The sequence below is a fragment of the Sus scrofa genome, chromosome 3, assembly GCF_054392235.1.
Source record: "Sus scrofa isolate SSC_HxYL_T2T_F1_AM1 chromosome 3, Sscrofa_HxYL_maternal_Yorkshire_Landrace_v2.0, whole genome shotgun sequence".
NCBI classification, from domain to species: Eukaryota; Metazoa; Chordata; class Mammalia; order Artiodactyla; family Suidae; genus Sus; species Sus scrofa.
Genome location: NC_139385.1, coordinates 101,728,005 through 101,747,857, shown reverse-complemented (window position 1 = coordinate 101,747,857; position 19,853 = coordinate 101,728,005). Strand labels below are relative to the sequence as shown.

The following is a 19,853-nucleotide window of genomic DNA, read 5'->3' as shown; positions in this document are numbered from 1 at the left end:
TTTGATTTGCTCTTTTCCTTCAAACAAATTCAACTATTTTTTCTTCAGTAAGAGAAGAAATACTTGAATTTCTTCTCTTAAGAGAAGAAATGTCAGTTGACATTGAATTAGCAGTTCTATGTTCCCTGTTTATACTAATGTTTATAAAATGCTGTTAAAAGGCAATAGAATATCTAAACAACTTGAAAAAGCACTATTATATATGATAAAATGGTGAATTCACTGAAATATGAACATCGGAGATCAAATCTTGCCACATCAATTAAGAAGTGGAGGATAATGAAGTTAGCTATTTGACCACAACTATTAATTTGAAGTGCTTCTATCTCCATCTCATTTTTCCTCTAAATAATTAAAATGAGGTAAACACTATAAAAGTACAGTCTTTGCTGGCATTGTCCAGTTCTGTGTCCTTATGCATAGAATATTTTGGAATATACTAAGGCAATGATGAATGTTTATACAATTAGTAGGGAAGTCAATTCTTATCCATGTTGCACAGCATTTTTGTTCATTGTCTATTCTTTGCAATTAGATTTACCAGATGATAATTAACTTAACATAGAAACATATCCCATGACTTGGCGTGGAACAGATGAAGGGAAAACTGAACCCAGAGACAGCAAATTTCACAGGCAAAACAATAGAGAGAGATGTCAAGAGTAAAGGAAAAAATAGTGTGGGTGCCAGGTTCCAGGGAAAACCTCCGTTTTGTGGAAATTATTAAATTAAGGATTTAATTTAATGGCAGATCCTAGGCCAAGAAAGGCTGGGATGATATTCAGGGGATTAATGTGAGCACTCTTGCATAAAGGAGATAAAAAGGAATGGGTAGTGATGCATTCATTTGATCACCAGCAGGAGATGTACTACTGGGGCCCATGCAAAGGTGAGATAAGGACAACACCAAGCCTGTTTTGATATTCACATCTGAAGCTCCTGACTCTTGGTTTCTTAAATTTGGATAATCTTGAAAAAAAGGTGGCTCAGAGAATAGACCATGATGAAAGTTATATATAAGGCTAACTAGTCCCAGCTCCTAAGAAAAAAATCACCCAAGGATTATAAAATGCTGTGGCAGATAACTTTGTCCACCAGCGTTCACATTGACTATTGTTAGTATATTGGATGTGCCAGTATGATTCATTAGAATTTAGCAGGTTCTGCTACTGATTCCAAAAGTATGGTTCCAAACCCAGGAAAAATATCCTATAAATGATATACACAGGAACATTAAGAAGAGCCTAAAATGGATAGGAAATTTGTCTTAATTTATTTAATTAATTTATTTATTTATTTTTGTCTTTTCTAGGGCTGCTCCCATGGCATATGGAGGTTCCCAGGCTAAGGGTTCAACTGGAGCAGTAGCCACCGGCCTATGCCAGAGCCACAGCAACGTGGGATCCAAGCCGAGTCTGCAACCTACACAGCTCACAGCAATGCTGGATGCTTAAACCACTGAGCAAGGCCAGGGATCAAACCTGCAACCTCATGGTTCCTAGTTGGATTCATTAACCACTGGGTCACAACGGGAACTCTTGTCTTAATTTATTTTAACTAGGCGTATTAAATTGTTATTCATTTTAAAATAATAATTAAACAAATCACAACCATGGATAGTTAGATATGACTCAAATGAAAATAATAAGCAACAATTTTGAATTCCTATTAATTATTACCTTCATTAGGAAATGGGCAATTATTTTCCATTCTTATGAAGCACTAAGAAATACACTTCAAAATTAAATGTTATACTTCAGTCTGTAAAACTTAAGCAATATTGTACACATATATAAGACACAAAATGGAAAATTATAACTATACTGGAAATGTATACCAAGATAATGCTTTCCTACATAGATTTCTGTTTAATTTTCTGCCTTGGAAATGTTGCTATTTTTTCCTAAGGACAAATAGCTAGTAAATAGGAGAGAAAGTTTCTGAACAAGGGACTACTTGATTCTAAGCATTCATTACACTACTTGTCTAGAAAGCTCTAACTATTAATCTCTAAGTAATTTTCAATGAATGCATTTTTTGTTCCTTTAGAATAATCATCTTTGTCATTTTATCATTCTAAAATCACATATAGGTCTGTTCTTCTTCATCACATGGTAAACTATCATAAACAATTTGCTTTTATTTGTGCTTATTTAAAGAAATAGAGTACTTTCCAGCTAGAATTGTGTATATGGAACACTTAGTTTATATGCAATAAACAAACTAGTGTATCACCCTTGAAACACATACTACTAAAGAAGAATTTATTTTTCAGTGCTATGACTTCCAGCTACTAATAAGAATTAGGGTATATTTCAGGTATTTCATTAAGAGAATATTCATGTTGCTACTATCTCTCTGTCCAAAACGGAAAACCTAAATTTTTCAGCAAAAACTCTGGAGTATTCATTTTAAGAGGGAAAATTTGAAGGTCTTGTGTTCCAATCCAAAAGAATCAAGAAAAGAAAGGAATCAGAAGTCAAAACAGACGAAATTTATAGAAGGGAGGTTCCTAAGTCAGAGAGGAAGGGAGAGAGTAATTGGACAATGTAATTAATGGAGAAAAAATAATTAAAAAATTAAAAAAAATAGAAAACAAAAAAGTTCTCCTGAAAGACATTCATCAATTTTTCAAAAATCATGGTAATCTATTGAGGAAGATTCTACTACAAGCCTTCAGCTAACAAATCTTCTATATGTTCTGAATAGCCTATATTAAAATGCCTACTGTAGTTGTTTATCATTATTGCAAATCTATTTTCTCTCTCTCCATATATATACACATAAAAATACATCTATATGAATACAGATGATATTTAGAAAGGAAGAATGGCTCTAGCCTAAGTATAGCAAATCTCATTTCTGGACAATTTTGTGGGGAAAATATGCAATTATATATTATATTAAGTATTTTATGACTTTTGGTCACAATACTTTAAAAATAGAACTTTTAAATTCAAATCACCTATGCACTGCAATTTCACCTTAAAGTACCTGAAATATTTCTGAACTAAAAAGTAGCACTCAACAAGAATATTGATGAAACAATGTCTTCATTTATCAGAATCTGAGGGATGTGTATGCTGAATTTCAGGGAAATGTCAGACATGTACCTTGCGACTCTGAGTAAATACTAACCAAGGACATTACATGCTCTCCTAAGTGATAACAAATACTCTTATGCTGCCAAGTCAAAAACGAAAATAGTTTCTATTAAAATTCCTCTTGATAGAGTACAGAGGTTAGATATGTTCATAGAGAGAACTTCTAGCAATAAATGCCTGGAAGAGTAAAGGAAATAAAAGTAATCGCTTTTCATTCTTAGAGTTACCATCTGGGAAAATGTAAGATAGTATTTCTTAAGCCTTAGTTAACACCTCATTACAAACACTTCATTACTGTTTTCAGCTGCTCATTTGTCTCTCTTCTCTCCACCTGCATATCCTCCCAGCCAACTTTCAATAATGGCTGTCCCTTTTCCCAGCCCTCAACGTGCCAAGCACTGGACAGATTCTGAAAGGCTTGCTTCAATGTGAAATGGAGAATTTGGCGAGGACTTAGCTGCCATGGAGACAACCTCAAAATTTTTCTTCCAGTGCACACTTGTCTGAATTGAGTATTTTTTGCCTTTTCATTTTCTCTTAATGACATCTCTTCTTTCCCATCTCCTCCAGGGCTACTTTCCCCAATTTATGGATTAAGAGAAAACCAGCATTTTCTTTGTTTCCTGTTTCTACTTGTTTAGTATAATTTAAGTACTTCTTCCATTTTCAAGTCTATAATATTTACTGACTCCACTAGCTATCCTCATTGTATCCACCATCCTCCAGAATTCTATTTCTATTGAAAACATTAGAGTCTATTTAACATACTTTATTTCCATTCAAGCATCTGTCAATCTGGTGGTTAACATCAGCTCTTGCAATGAAGACTCACCCTAACAGCCTGTATATCCTTAGCCCACTCATTTCAAATTATCCTAATTCTTCACCTCTTCAAATCACAGAATCATTACTCCTTGTACCTATTATCATTTGGAGCTGTTCTTGATTTAACCTGAAAATAAGACAATGCTAAAAATCTCTTCTAATTCTAACCCCATCGTTCTGTCCAATTACCATCATCTCTGTGCTAGAATGCTAATAGTTTTATATTGGTTTTCTCGGAATTCCTTTTTCCATTCCAATCCATTCTCCAATCTGGATCCAGAGAACTTTTTTCGAAATGTAAATTTAATCATATTCTACATCCTTAGCCTCACCTCCACTTTAAAAGGTTTCAAGTTTTTCTCTTGAAAAACCTAGATGGAGTTTTTAGATGGAGGCAGTGTTATGACTATTAATGACTGAATGCCTCCTTAGATGGAGGCAGTGTTATGCTGTTAAATGACTGACGATCAGTTGGGGATGAAAATTTGGGAGATAACCCCCCATCACCACCAATTTGTAGCATTTGCCAAATTCCCATAATTTACTTCTACGGTGGCTGATTTCTAGGTAGCACTGTGGCATCAACTGAAAATACCTGTACACAGAGAACCAGTGTAAGCTAGCACCAATGGATACAGGAAAATTCCTCAATTTGAGCTTGAAGCTCCTGCTTCATCTGTGTCCTCTGAACTTGTTGTTAACTACTGAGCACTCTGAGCCTTTAGTTTCTGAAATGTGCTGTGCTCTCTCTAGGTGGAGAGATTTTGCACATGGTATTCCTTCCTCCTGTAACATTTCTCTACTTCAACTTTGCCAAATTTAAGATCTCAACTTTATTGAACTCTTTCTTGAACCCTACTGTACTCACACTAATCCAGACCCTCTTACTGTATGCACAGTATCACATACTTCTTCTTCTCTCTTTACGTTGTTCTCATTTCTATATCTATTTGTGGGACTGTTTTATTAATGTCTATCTCCTTAACCAGACTATAAACTCTGTAACTGCAGGGTTATGCCTGGGTGGGCTCATTATTGTATCATCAGTGCCTATGTCTAGCATGGTTCTAAGCATGTAGTAGCTTCTAAAAAATAATAATAACACACATTGTATGAATCTTTATGCTTCTACTGCATATACTAGAGGTTCGCGTGATGTTCATTGAATTGTTAACTGAAGATTTTATCTATTCCATTTCTTCATTTATGCTGAATTGTTTTCACTTTTACTGTGATCTTTATTCCTCAATATTCTTCAAGTTAATATTATTCCCCAACCCTTAGGTGCTATCTTGTAGTTCTCTACTCCATCTATTTTTACACTCAAAGTCCATATTCTAAATTTTTAACATGCTGTTGTTATAATTATAACCTGATAAACCATCAGCCTTTATCAGATTTAGTATGGGCGCTGCATTCTTACCAAATAGGAAAAATCCATGAGTGTTAATACTATTAAGAATATGTTGGATTAAAAAAATGGTAGTAAATCAAATAATGAAAATGATTTAATAAAAATTATAAAAAATCATATATGAGAAAGGAAAATTCAACTTTGACATAGATATTTTGTGAGGGGACAATGTGATTATTTGCAAGTAAATGTTGTGAGTGTGATCTTGAACAATGCTTGACAATACTCTATCACAGACACTCAGAGAAATGCAAATCATTATGTAAGTCATAGATTTAATAAGCTCAGTCTGACATTCTAATTGCTAATATGGATGACACATATGAATGAACCTAAATAATTAAGGAAGATTTTCATAAAATCACCAGTGGCATTTAGTAAACATACTATGATTCCAGCGAATCATGTTATATAGGTGTGGATACTTTAATACAAGCGACTTTGTTGTATAAATACAAACACACTAAATCCATATATAGTCTTTCCTGCTTGCAATGTCGGATATTTTTCTCTAACAGAACATGTTAAAGCTGTTTCTGTTTGTTTGTTTTTTGCATTTTTCAGGGTATCTCTAAAAGTGAAGTAATTCTCTTTTTGGCTCTGCATCTTTTGCTTAAAAAGTCAGATGCCTCTGTTTCTTCAAAAAAGTCAATTTAAAAAAAATAACTTTAAAAAATAAGAGACAGAGAATCTGTTTTATCAAGATTTCCAGTTAAACATGTTTAAAGTGCTTGTTGCCTAGTGTTTTAGAAGTTAGAGGTATTTCTTTTGAAGTGTCAATCTGACTATTACTATGATTTTGATGGTAATTATAGCGGAATGCCCATATTTCAAAGAGTGAGATCAGAAGTTCATTTTAATCCCTGCACTGAATGAATTTGACAGTGTTTCTGCGGCTTTTGAGTCCTTAGTACACATATTTGCAATGTGTTTTGATGTAGTAAATTTCTTGTTTGGGTTTATCTGGATTGTTAGACTAGTTGGCTATATTAGCAAACAGTTCAGTGATTTAGACATATGACATCTAATATTACAATCTTATTTGGAGCTGGTTTTAAGTGTAAAAATTATCAGATACCATATGCTTTTCTGTGGAAATTATTTTGAGTATAATCAAATAAAAAATTGAATAATACATATACATTTATTTTAGCCATTACTTAGGGAAACTTTAAAATAGATTCTATGAAGAATAAAAAAGGGAATGCCACTCCTTTGCCCCACTTGCAGAAATAAGAATAAACAATAAAAATGAATAAAAAGAAAAGAGTAAGAAGACTGACAATACAAGGTAAGGATATAGCAAATCATAATGCAGTATCTGTTAATTTCTCAAATGAGGCATCTATGCATAAAAGCCCACAGCAGCTTCTTTCTAAAATTAGAAACCACGGTATATCCAAGGATAAATAAATGGAAATACATAGTACTTGTAGTTTTCCACACACCATTCTCAATCCAGTAAAGGTAAACAGGCAAAAAAAAAATGAGGATATAGAAAAACATAAGTAAACATGTACATATTATGATAATATATTTAAATTGGCACCAAATAATAGAGAAATCATATTTTCAAGTATATACATAAGACATTCTTGAAAACTGACCACACGTTAGTTTACAAAAGCAAACTCAATACATTTCATAAGTCAAAAGGAATGCTACAATCTCTCATTAAAATGAAATAAAACTACTAATAACATCAACAAACAAAAAGGCTTTTCTATACTGAAAAAGTAAATTATTGGGTCAAAGTGTAGATACAAACTAGAATTTCAAAATAATTAAATTAATAATGATAATAAAAATCAGTACATTCCAGAATCTATAAAATAACATTTTAAAGACATTACATAGGATAGTCATAGTATCAGTTACTTGGATCAGTAAAAATACATGAATGAAAATAAATATATTAAATATTCCAGTGAAAAATTCTACTGACAGAAAATAGAAAAAATGATATAAAAAATAACAACACAAAGATTAATGAGTAAGAATAAAAGTTTTATGACTAATTAAAAATATAAAAGTTGCTATTTTATAAAAATTATTTAAAGTAGATAAATAATTATTAAACCTAATTAATGAAAACATGAGAAAAATATGAGAACATTATGAAGGAAAAATAACCATAGGAACAGGGGTTCTTTTATAGGTGAGTTGCTGTCAAGAAACCAGGCTTCTCTTTTCTTCCAGTTTTCAGCCTATGGCTAATGTTTTTCTCCAAGAGGGAAGACTACCAGCATTTCTCATCTACATGCCACTAGCTTTTGTTTGCAGAAGCTCTATTCTGGGCAAAAGCAGCTGAGAGGTCTGGGGCTTTCTTCTTTCATTCAGCTACAAATCAGAAAACAGAAGTTCCAATCCAGGAAGGACAGACAGATATTACTGGATCCCAATTATCCACTCTTACCTTTTTTACAGGATAGAAATTTCATAATGGAACATGAGTTGAAAAGAAGAGGGGGCTACTGCCCTGACTCAGTGACTTGCTTATAGAAGTGTTTGTTCCCATCCCTGGCTTAAAAGCAGTGACACAGAAGTTCTCCCCAAGGGGAGAGGCAAATCCTAAGAACAGAGCGAGTTCACAGCTTTCACTAAGGGGGCTACATTTATTTTCATAGAGATGGGAAAGTTCAAGACTAAGGCCACTGACAAAAACAATAGAGCCATTGATGCTAAGCAGTTAAGAAGGGGTTGTCAGTTCCATGATAGTGACAAGTGAAACCACAGGGCTGCTAGAAACTTGATGCAGAGAACCAGGACAAGTGACAGATAAAAAGAGTCTTCTGAGGCTCAGAATATCATCAAAGACTGGCCTCAAAGAGTACTCCCTCAAAGAGTTCAAATTTAATTTGATTAGACTTTGGAGTAATTTATTCCCCAGAGATAAATTATTGTCAAAAACAATAGAATAATCAGCTAGCAATTAGTGGAGGCAAAGAGCTGAGAGAATTTGTAACTAGCAGAACCCCCTTACAAGAAATACAAGAACCTACCTATGGCGTAGGGAAATCTATTCAATAGTTTGTAATAATCTATTGGGAAAAAAGAATGGGTGTATATATAAATACAAATAAAACTGATTCACTTTGCTGTACACCTGAAACTAATACAACAGTGAAGTCAACTATACTCCAATAACATTTAAAAAAAGAAAGACATTAAAGGAAGTTTTTCAAGCTGAAATCAAGTACCATCAAAAAGGCAAAGAATGTAAAAAAAAGCAAACCATGAAATATCCAATATAACAGGGTGGAGAGACCTTAAATAAGAAAATAATAATAGAAATAAAGAGGGACATCACATAATGATAAAGAGGTCAACCCACAAGGGAGATATAATAAAGTTAAACATATAAGCACCTGACAGATAAAATACATGAAGCAAAAACTGACAGAATTGAAAAGAAGAATAGATAAGTCAAAGATAAAAGCTGGGAGAGCAATAGGTACTCTTACTCATTGCTGGTGGAAGTGCAAAATGATATAGTCACTTTGGAGGTAAGTTGGACATTTTCTTATGAAACTAAATATAATTTTACCATACAATCCAGTGATTGCACTCTTTGGTATTTACCCAGAGGAGCTGAAATCAATGCATTCTTCTTAAACATATACTTTTACCTTAATAATGTATACTTATACACTTTTGTTTATAACATAAAGTCATATATAAATATAATATATTATACCCTGGCCAAAGACATAATTTTGTTAGACAGGAAAGAGACTGCATATTTAGTGAAAACTGTAAAAGATAAAAATGCTTTTTATAGCTACTACTATTTAACACTATATAAGAGTTAACAAGTTGTTAACTGTTGGGTTGTGATATAAAGAGAAAAGTATGGCGATCAGGGAGCTAACTTCAGATATTAGAACTTACTATGATGCCTCTATAATTGAAATAATATATTAACATAAAAATAAGAAGACAGAATAAATGGAAAATAATAAAAAATCCAGAATCATCCTCAAGACCAAATGGAAATATATATATATATACATATACATATATATATATAAAATATACATATATATAATAAATGTAGAATCTAACTTGCTGGATAAAAGATAGATATTCTAAATAATGATTTCATGACAGCAAGGTATACATTTATTAAAAATATAAAATTAAATTTATACCTATCATACCCTATACCAAATAAATTGCTCACAGATTTAAATTTTTAAAAATACAAGTTATAGACTATAGGAATAAATTCCTTTGTAACTTGAGATACGGAAAGACTTTTTTTTTTTTTTTTTTTTGTCTTTTTAGGACCTCACCCATGGCATATGGAAGCTCCCAGGCTAGGGGTCAAGTTGGAGCTACAGCTACCGCCTACACCCACAGCTACAGCAACATGGGATCTGAGTCTCGTGTGAAATGTACACCACAGCTTACAGCATCACAAGGTCCTTAACCTTCTGAGCGAGGCCAGGGATCAAACCTGCTTCCTCATGTATACTAGTCAGATTTGCTATCACTGAGTCACAACAGGAACTCCCTGGAAAGCTTTTTAACCAAAGCACAGAAACAACATAAGAAAGGAACGATAAATTCAACTACATAAACATACACAGACAAATATATGAACCAAGTTAAAAGTAAAATAAAAATATCTGCAGTTTGTATCAATGACAAGGAATTAATTTCATTAATATATAAAGGGCTCTTAAGATTGAAAATAAGAATAAAAACCTAGTAAAATATGGGACAGATATAAATAAGCATTCATTGATGAAGAAATTCTCCTTTAACATATAAAATAAAATCTAGCTCAAAATAAGAAAAATACAAATACAAAGGTGTGCACATTCTCTGTCATTGCAGTTGTTAAAAAACAGACTCATATATTGTTGGTGACAGTGCAAAGTGGTACAATTCAGATGCATGATATTTTACCAGTATCTGTAAATGTATATGTTTTTACTTTTCAGCACATCAATTTTACTTCCAGTGACCTACCTTGGAATTACACTTCCACAAATATAAAATAGCCTATACACACTGCTATTACTTGTAGCAGTATTTCTAAATGCTATTTGTAAATATAATAGTACTATCTGTGAAACATTGGTAATAAATCCAAATATATACATTAATAAGTAACACATTTTATAAATTACAGCACACTCAATTAAGCAACTTTACAATACCACGAGGAAGTCTCTATTTAACAATACAACATGAATTCCAGGATATATTTTTAAGTGAAGAAAAGAGGATTAAAGCACTGCATATAATACGTTAATGTTTGTGTGAGAAAGTGAGACACACATGCACATACATGCACACTTTATGCTTCTTGGGAAAGAAAGTATATTTGAAGACAAACTTAGAAATTATTTCATATAATAGTTTCCCCTGAGGATAGGGATTGGAGTAGAATATGAATGAATGCAAAATTCAGAATACTTTTTTTAAAAAAATTGAAACAATTGCAGTGCAATATTATATAACGTACAAGTGTACAATATATTGATTCACAATTTTAAAGGTTATGATTTATTTACAGTTCTTGTAAAATATTGGCTATATTTCTTTTTTTTTTTTTTTTTTTTTTGTCTTTTTGAAGGCCACACCCGTGGCACATGGAGATTCCCAGGCTAAGGGTCTAATAGGAGCTGTAGACGCCAGCCTACTCAGAGCTACAGCAAGGCGAGATCCAAGCCGGGTCTGCAACCTACACCACAGCTCATGGCAACGCCGGATCCTTAACCCAATGAGTGAGGCCAGGTATCAAACCCGCAACCTCATGGTTCCCAGTCGGATTGGTTTCTGCTGAGCCACGAAAGGAACTCCTTGGCTATATTTCTTATATTGTACAATATATCTTTGTAGTTTATTTTATACCTAATAGTTTTTACCTCTTATTCCCCTCCACCCCCTTTTATTTGCTTTTTAGGGCCACACCTGTGGCATATGGAAGTTCCCAGGCTAGGAGTCAAATCAGGGCTGTAGTTGCCAGTTTATATCACAGCCATAGCAGCACCAGATCCGAGCCGCATCTGTGACCTATACCATAGCCCATGGCAACCCTGGATCCTTAACCTACTGAGCAAGGCCAGGGATCAAACCCACATCCTCAAGGATCCTAGTCAGGTTCATTACAGCTGAGCCACAATGGGAACTCCTCCCTTCCTCTATTGCTCCTTCCCTTCCCTCTCCCTGCTAGTAACCATTAATTTGTTCTCTATATCAGTGTATCTGATATTTTTAAAATTATATCACTATTTTGTTGAATCGCTTAGATTCTACACATAAGTATTGTCTTTCTTTATCTGACTTATTTCACAAAAACACTGATTTGAAAAGATGCACCCCAGTATTCATAGCAGCATTATTTATAATTCCCAAGATATGGATACAACCTAGTGTTTGACAACAGATGAGTGGATGAAGAAGACGTGGTATGGTACCACATCTTCTTTATCCATTCACACACACACACACACACACACACACAAACTAGAATACTACTCAGCCATAAATAGTAAATTTTGCAATTTGTAGCAAGTGGATGGTTTGGAGGGCACTATGCTCTAAGTGAAATTAGTCAGACAGAATATCTTTTAATATAGTCTGACTTTGAACCATGTATTTGTTTTTCATATTTATAGTGCTAAAGTAAAACATACTAATTCATTAAAAAATACATAAATATTTATACAATTTACCCAATGATATACTGATTCACACATTATCTGTCCAATCTAGAAATATTTATTAGGAGATTCCTTTGGGTCAATAACTGTTCTAAATACAAAAGAAAACTGCAGAGCATGGCACCTGTTCTCGTGGAACTGATTTGGTTAGACCTGTCCTTTTTAGTAGGAATGCTCCTCCAGTGGGCCATGATATACATTTTAGAACTGCCTGGGCTTCATAGTACTTACATGAATGATCCTTGATTTAAATAAATTATTTTGTAATACATTTCATAGTAAAAGATACAATCAATAGCAATGAAATATTTTGGTTATATTCAGAACAATAAGATATTTAACACAGAGCTAAGGACAGATGTGTTGATTTCCATGGTGGAATACACTAATGAGATGGTATTAGGGAACACATGTTTATATTTTGGAGGTTACTCTATGAAGGAAAAAATGAAAACAAATACACTCTGTTGAGTATTTGCTATGATACAGACCTTTTGCTTAGGGCTTTTTTTTTTGGGGGGGGGCTCCTTATTTATCTCCATAAAAGGTTACCCTCACTTTACATATAAATAAACTGAGACATATAGATGTTACCTGATGTTGAGAAGATTACGTGAGATGAAGATAATTAGGCAGAGCTAGCATTCTAGTCTTTTGCTTTCTAAATTCAGAGGTGACATTCCTATTCACTACTTATAGTAAGTTAAAGGTAAAAAAAATACAGTTTTCTGAGAAAAGATGACAAGCAGTAGGGGACAAAAAAAAAGTCTAATATGAAGAGAAAAAGATAGCACGGAATGCTTTGAATAAATGTGTAATGTACAGGGTTCATATTGAATATCCATTAACAGGCAAAATTAAAGAGATGTTAAAAAGAATAAGTCACTAATAAGGAAAAGCCTTTTACTTTTTTAAACTTTAAATGTATTATAATAAATAAGAATATGATTTATTCTCCCTTCTTTTGTTTGCAATAATAAAAAAAGAGTGTTCAAAAAATTTTTTTCCTCCAAACAAGTTCTTCCCAAGTGTCCAAGTGTGCACTTGGAAATGCAATTTCTAAACCCATGGTTTTGTTACTGTAGGATCTTAGAGACTGGGAAAAAAGGATAAGAGATTAGAAAAAAGGGGCAGTTTTCACTTTAATAAAATAACCATGGTGGGGTAGGAGGTGAGCTAGGCTTGGAAGTGAATGAAAATAAAAATATAACATAAATAAGGGGCCGTGGTCTAGATACATGACTATGGACAACCATGACCTATTCCATATGAGTAACCCCTCTTCACATTCTTGAGGTACTGAAAATAAGATTATTTAAGAGTGATCTCTACCTAAATGACAGATTTTAACAAATTTAATTGTTTCAAGCAACTTAACTAGACTTAATTTTATAGTGTGTGTGTGTGTGTGTGTGTGTGTGTGTGTGTGTGTGTGTGTGTGTGTGTGTGTGTGGCTTTTTAGGCCCGCACCTGTAGCATATGGAGGTTTCCAGGCTAGGGGTCTGAGGCTGCTGGGCTGTACCACAGCCACAGCAATGTAGAATCCAAGCCTCATCTGCGACCTACACCACAGTGCACGGCAACACCGGATCCTTAACCCACTAAGCAAGGCCAGGGATAGAACCCGTGTCCTCATGGACACTAGTCAGGTTTGTTAACCACTGAGCCATGACAGGAACTCCAATTTTATCTTTTTAAATACTATTATTTCCTTATTTTTTTCTTCAATTTTGTCTTATGTTTATGTCATGTGACTTCAGCTTTTCTTTTGAGTTCACTTTGCTTTTTGCAAAAAAATATACAAAATGTTGGTGAACTCTCAATCTTTGTATGTCTGAAAGTGTCTTTATTTTGCTTTTACTCTTGAATGAGAATTCACCTAGGTAAAAGCTCCAGAATGTCAGTTTATTCCTCTTAATACTGAAGGTATCATTCCATTCTCTCTGGCTTCCATTGTTGTTTTCCAGAAGTCTTTGTCATTGTAATTGTTGCTCCTTTGCAGTTAATCTCTTCTGTACCTTGTTGGCTTTCAAGATTTCTTTAATCTCTTCTATTTTGCAGTTTCCCTTCAAGATGTCTTGTCAGGGATTCGAGTTTATTTTGTTTTTTGTACAGAGTATATTTTCGATCTGAGACATACTGTCTTCCTCTACTTCTGGAAAATTAAGTGCTGTTATCTCTTGCTTTTATCTTACTCTTTCTTCTTTTTTTTTTTTTTTTTTTTTTTTTTTTTTTTTTTTTTTGTCTTTTGTTGTTGTTGTTGCTATTTCTTGGGCCGCTCCCCCGGCATATGGAGATTCCCAGGCTAGGGGTTTAATCAGAGCTGTAGCCACCGGCCTACGCCAGACCCACAGCAACGCGGGATCCCAGCCGCGTCTGCAACCTACACCACAGCTCATGGCAACGCCGGATCCTTAACCCACTAAGCAAGGGCAGGGACTGAACCCGCAACCTCATGGTTCCTAGTTGGATTCGTTCACCACTGCGCCACAACGGGAACTCCTCTTTCTTCTTCTTAGATAAGCTTTGGGATCATATTGACTGGGTTCAAATTCTGACCAGTCATTACCTGTGTGGTTACAGATAAGTTACCCTAAACTTTCTTTTCATTGGTCAATGTATATACACACATACAAGCACAGACACACGTGCACACATGAGTGCGCATACACACGCACACAAAGTTATTTTTGAAACCATTCTTTATGACTTATTTTCCCTATCTATTTCTCTGGGTATTTTTCTGATGATTTCTTCAGTCTTGTCCTGTTTGTAACTTGGCCCATCTTTTTTGTAATTGATACTTGCAAGGTTATAATCATTTTTTGTTGTTTGATGTTTCCTGTTTGTTTTTGTTTCATGATTTCTTTCTTCTTTCTTTTTTAAATAAAAGATTTGTTCATGCATCTAGTACTTTTATCTTGCAGATTTTCTCTCTCCATCTCTCTCTTTCTCTCTCTCTCTCTTTTTTTTTTTTTTTTTTTGGATTGGCGTGTGCTTACACAGCATTACTGTGAGCAAGAACTGTTCTAAGTGCTTCATAAATATTAACTTACTTAATTTTCAAAAACTCATACGAGGTAGCCTGATTATATAGCTCCCAGTTAGAGATGTAGAAGTTAAGTAATATTCTTGAAGTTACAGAGATGGTAATGACAGAGAAAAATTCAAATCCAAGAAGTCAGGGGCCTGAGTCTTTGGGCTTAATCCTTACACGATTCAACATAAAATAATTCATTAAATCATAATTACTATAAAGTTCTTTAGCAACTATGCATTTTATGTTGGAAGATCTGAAAATGTTTTTTAGACATAAAATCTGGAATGAATTCACTTAATAACATACAGCAGTTTTACAGGCCTAGAATATATTCTCTATTATACAAGATGTGCATGAATATAAAAGCAAAAACGGAAAATAGAAAGCTTACAATAGAATATCAAGCTAAAATTTAACTATTCACTGGCATATTTAAATTAATTGACTGCCTACTTTTCCAAATGGGTTTTGGGTAGTAAGAGTGGAAATTAATTGTTTAATGCATGCTTTCCTTTCAAGGAAAGAGAATTAAAAGTAATCATGTGAATATATAAGTTTTGATAAAGAACTCCAGGATGATAAATCACTTTATTAGGAAATCTAAAGCAGAATTAACATTCCATCCATGACTTATCTAGCAGCAGCCATATTTGTGGAACAATTTATATGTAAATTTTAAAAAATAAATTGATATTGAGGTAATCTAAGGATGGCTACTTTATATTTATGATTTATGATCAATTGTGAGCATAGTTTTTATCATGCCGACACAAGAAATAAATTGAACAACCTATGCAAATCATAAAAAAAGTGAAGAAAAGTACCCAAGGACTATAATATTGACAAATTCCCAGAAAATTGTGTCTCCATTCATGTTCCTTCAAGTTGTTGATATATACATAAAGTGATGCTATGGAAAATTTTCTCCATGTCTAATAAAATATGTTCCAGATGCATACTGTTTATATGAAAGGACTTCAGTGGTATTCATTATCAAAAGCCTCTTACATGTATGAAAACTTAAGATGGATAGTATTTCAGATAGATTGTTTCATTTTGCTGCTAAAGGGAATCCTTTTAAACTCTATTTTTCATTTATTAAATATTAAAAATAAAAAGCACTGTTACTTGAAAAATGTATTCCTAGCTTTCCTGTAAGTTTCCAGAAGACAGTTTAGATAGTGTTTCCCTTGGCAGTGCTTAGTAGTGGGACAGATCAAGAAAGTCAAGACCTAATTAAGCCTGGATATTCTCTCTAATATTTTTCAAACTTATATGGAAGTGTTTCTGATAATATTCCAGTTAAGAGGTGGTTTTATACTAAGCCAGATGATTTCCTGGCAAATATCACTTGTTTTGATAAAAAGGATAAAAAGTAGTATATGAAATTTCCTGTAATTATGGACATAGCTCAATTAATAATCTATGTGTACTAACCACCCCAAATTAATTCTGACAAACTAACCTTTGTTTCCTCTGGGAATGGTTTTTAAACCCATACACATGACTGTCTCAGCATGTGGAATAAGCTATGATATAACTGCAGATGAATTATCTCTATGGTGATGGTAATTATTTCTAAGAAATAACAGTGGCTTACTTCCCTATGGTTATGATATAAACAGTTAGTAGTCATAGTTTCTTTTCCTAATGCACTGACTGATATTTTCATTCTTTAATCCATGTTGGGTACTGGTTCCTACTATAGATCCCTAAATATGTTTGACTGTGGCATTTGTAAAAATAGTTTCTAGATAGGTTTACCATGATTATAAATAATAAGCATAGATCCCATCTGTAGAATTCCCATTACATGGCAAGCATTGCGGTAGACTCTTTAAATACTTATATCGGTATCCTCAAACTCTGTAAGTAAACCCCACAACTGTCATGGCTTTATTCTGCACTTTATGCTTGGTACATAGCATGTACATAGTAAATGAAAAATATATAAAAAAACAATGATGCAAAAATTTTCTTCTTCAAGTTCATGACCCCCTAAATCTCTACAAAAAACAAAACAAAACAAAAACAACAACAAAAAGTCCTCTTGAGATTTCATGGATTCCAGATGAAAAACCTTTGCAGAATCCTCAAACACTATGGTCCTGGCATTGTGGTCAAATTCTAGAGTGTTCAGCCACTGAGTGGATAGACTGTTCTCTCTGAGGTTATGAAGCTTCCTATAAGTACATTCACTGTGTACTCCATCAGTACCTGAACACAAACTAAAGTATATTTTCTTTTAAATCTGATCTTACTGTCTTTGTTAAACATACTTGCATTTTTATGTGAAAATGGGTTTCACTTTATTTCAGAAAATGCTAAATCATGACATGTTATACTTGAATGTAGAGACCTATCAGTGTTGCTTCCAAATTGGCCAAGATAATTTCCAAATACTCGACTGCTATAGCCTGACCTTGACTTTCAGTGGCATGTTGAAACAGCTGAAGTCAAAAATCTGCAGTATCATCAGTGGAATTTTTATATATTATACATATCCACACTATGTCTTGAATATTTTTTTGAACAAGTATATTTTAAAAATTTTTCACTCATTACTGGTAAACTGTCCTATTTTTGTTCTACCTCCGCTATCCTCTTATAGAACTGAATTTGCACTAGAGATGTTCATTGATATGAAACTCTTGATTTGCTCAATTTTCTCAGGAAAACTTTGTCATGTACCTCAAAGCTGAGATAATTTGAGGTTCAAGTTCTAATAAGAATTTAGTACAAATCTACTCTACAGAGGAAAGCAGAGTTAAATTATTACTGCCTGGGAATTTAAAAAATCTTTTACATATCCCACTAATGCCTTCTTGCCAAAATGAACTATCTGCTCATTTATTCTAAATTAGAATTGTGTAGTTAACAAAGATCAAGAAGATTAAAAACACTGTGTAAAGCTAGCATAGCACAGCATTTAGTTTTCCTTTTCTAAATACTGCTCTTCTATGCTTATTAGTTGAGTGTTATTTAAGATACTATTGGATCTTTATAGAATGCTCACATCATTAAAAATTTAAGCCAGACATTAAAACATGTATGAAGTTCTGTCAAGTGTTATTAATGATTAAACAATGAGGAAATATGTTATTACTGTGTGTTCAATCTTTAATGTCCATTACATCCACTTGGTAAGTGTAAGTGGAAACAATACTAACTACAGTTCCTGCTCTCAAGTAGCTCTTTAAACATTATAAAGAAATGAGGGTCGTACAATACCAATCAATAAGTGATAAAAGAAAACCACACACAGTCACTGTAATCTGAAAGGACCTTTCATAGAAATCTCATTATCCTCCTATTAGGGATAGTAATGAGCAAACATCCTGCTTCCAGCTTTGTAACCAAATCCCTGTGTATGTAGCACTGTTATATACTACTATCTTAGGCCTTAGATCATCTTATCACAGAGTTATGAAAATCCCATTAAGAAATCATTTCAAGGAAACACAAATTTTTTTTTTAATATAAATGTCTCCTCTAAATCTCTTCTCTGAATGGGGAATAAATATACTTGTATGTATGCACAGAGATATATGGATATATAGTTTATTTCCTTTCTATTTCAATTGCTCTCCTAACTAAATATAATATATAATGTAGGTGTTTGCCAAGCCTTATACAGGTTATGCTTAATGTGTATAATACTGGCATTTATAACTGAATTGATCCCAAAAAAGCTTTCCTGAGTAATAATTTAGTTTTTAGACAAGTAAAAAGCATTATTGTAAAAATGAGTTTTTACATTTTCTTATGATTTTGTAGTCTAATGAAGAATAAACACTATGAGATTTAATCCAATTTCCTTTCACTTTTAATTGATCCTCATGGACTTGATGGAATTTCTCTTTACATGACTCTGCAAGGGAGACTCTCCAACTATTTTTTAGGTGAGTCAGCATTACTTAACTTTCAAAGACTAGAGCTCTAAAACTGGTACAAAATTTACATTAAATCCCTCATTTTCTACTTTAGGGTGGTGTTAGTTCAGCAGGAGAAGGTTCATGCAACAATTCTGATCATTAAGGGTAAAGTAGGCAAGAGATAGTGAAAGTTGTGGATCTTCTGATAAATTAGTTTTAAGTATCAATTTTTCTCTTAAATACTTATAGTTTTAGTTGTGAAGACCCATAATTTATGCCAGTAATCTGTTTTCCTTAATCTTCCCAGCTAAATTAGAATTCTTGTTTGTCAAAAATTGTTGGCATTTGCCATTTGTTGAATTTCTTCCTAGTACCCTGGCATGATTAAAAATGTAATTATTCTACTCAAGTTACAAAAAGTTATCATCATGTGTGGTGCCTGCCAGGTCCTAATAATACCCTTTCTTATGAGAACATATCCACTCAACCTCCATTACTCCAATATCCCAGAAAAATAAAACACAGCACAACAGGGTCCTGTTACCTGGTGATAGCTGATCAGTGATAGATGACTGCCCAAAGCTAAGCTACTGAGATTCTCTTTAGTAGGAATCACAAGTGAGAAAGATTTTAATTTAGCCTCAGCTGTTTGCTTGGACTTAAGTTATAGAAATCTGGTGGGTAGAGGTGGAGAGGTGCTGCTTTACACATGAAAAAGAGGGTCAAGCCAATTATTACAGAGAACGAACTCATGTGCAGTTGAAGCAGAAAAGTATGAGGAAGAGCAAGAGAAAGGATTAGAGGAGTAGACAAGTCTTCGCTAGTCTTCTTAAAGCTTTCTAGTTCTTAGTTTCACTTAACTAAAAAGACAGCCAATTTTGAATTTCTTTGGATTCTTTTATTAATGTCACACCAATG

The 19,853-nt window shown here is 33.4% G+C and overlaps 1 long non-coding RNA gene across 1 annotated transcript in view; it reads right to left on the bottom strand.

The window, feature by feature from the left end:
• Nucleotides 1-5,882: 5,882 nt before the first annotated feature.
• LOC146404808 (uncharacterized) overlaps nucleotides 5,883-19,853 on the bottom strand; it is a 471,462-nt gene continuing 457,491 nt past the window's right edge. Inside the window, exon 4 of the long non-coding RNA XR_014841970.1 lies at nucleotides 5,883-7,683. This is a non-coding gene — a long non-coding RNA (uncharacterized LOC146404808). The remainder of the gene's footprint in view (nucleotides 7,684-19,853) is intronic.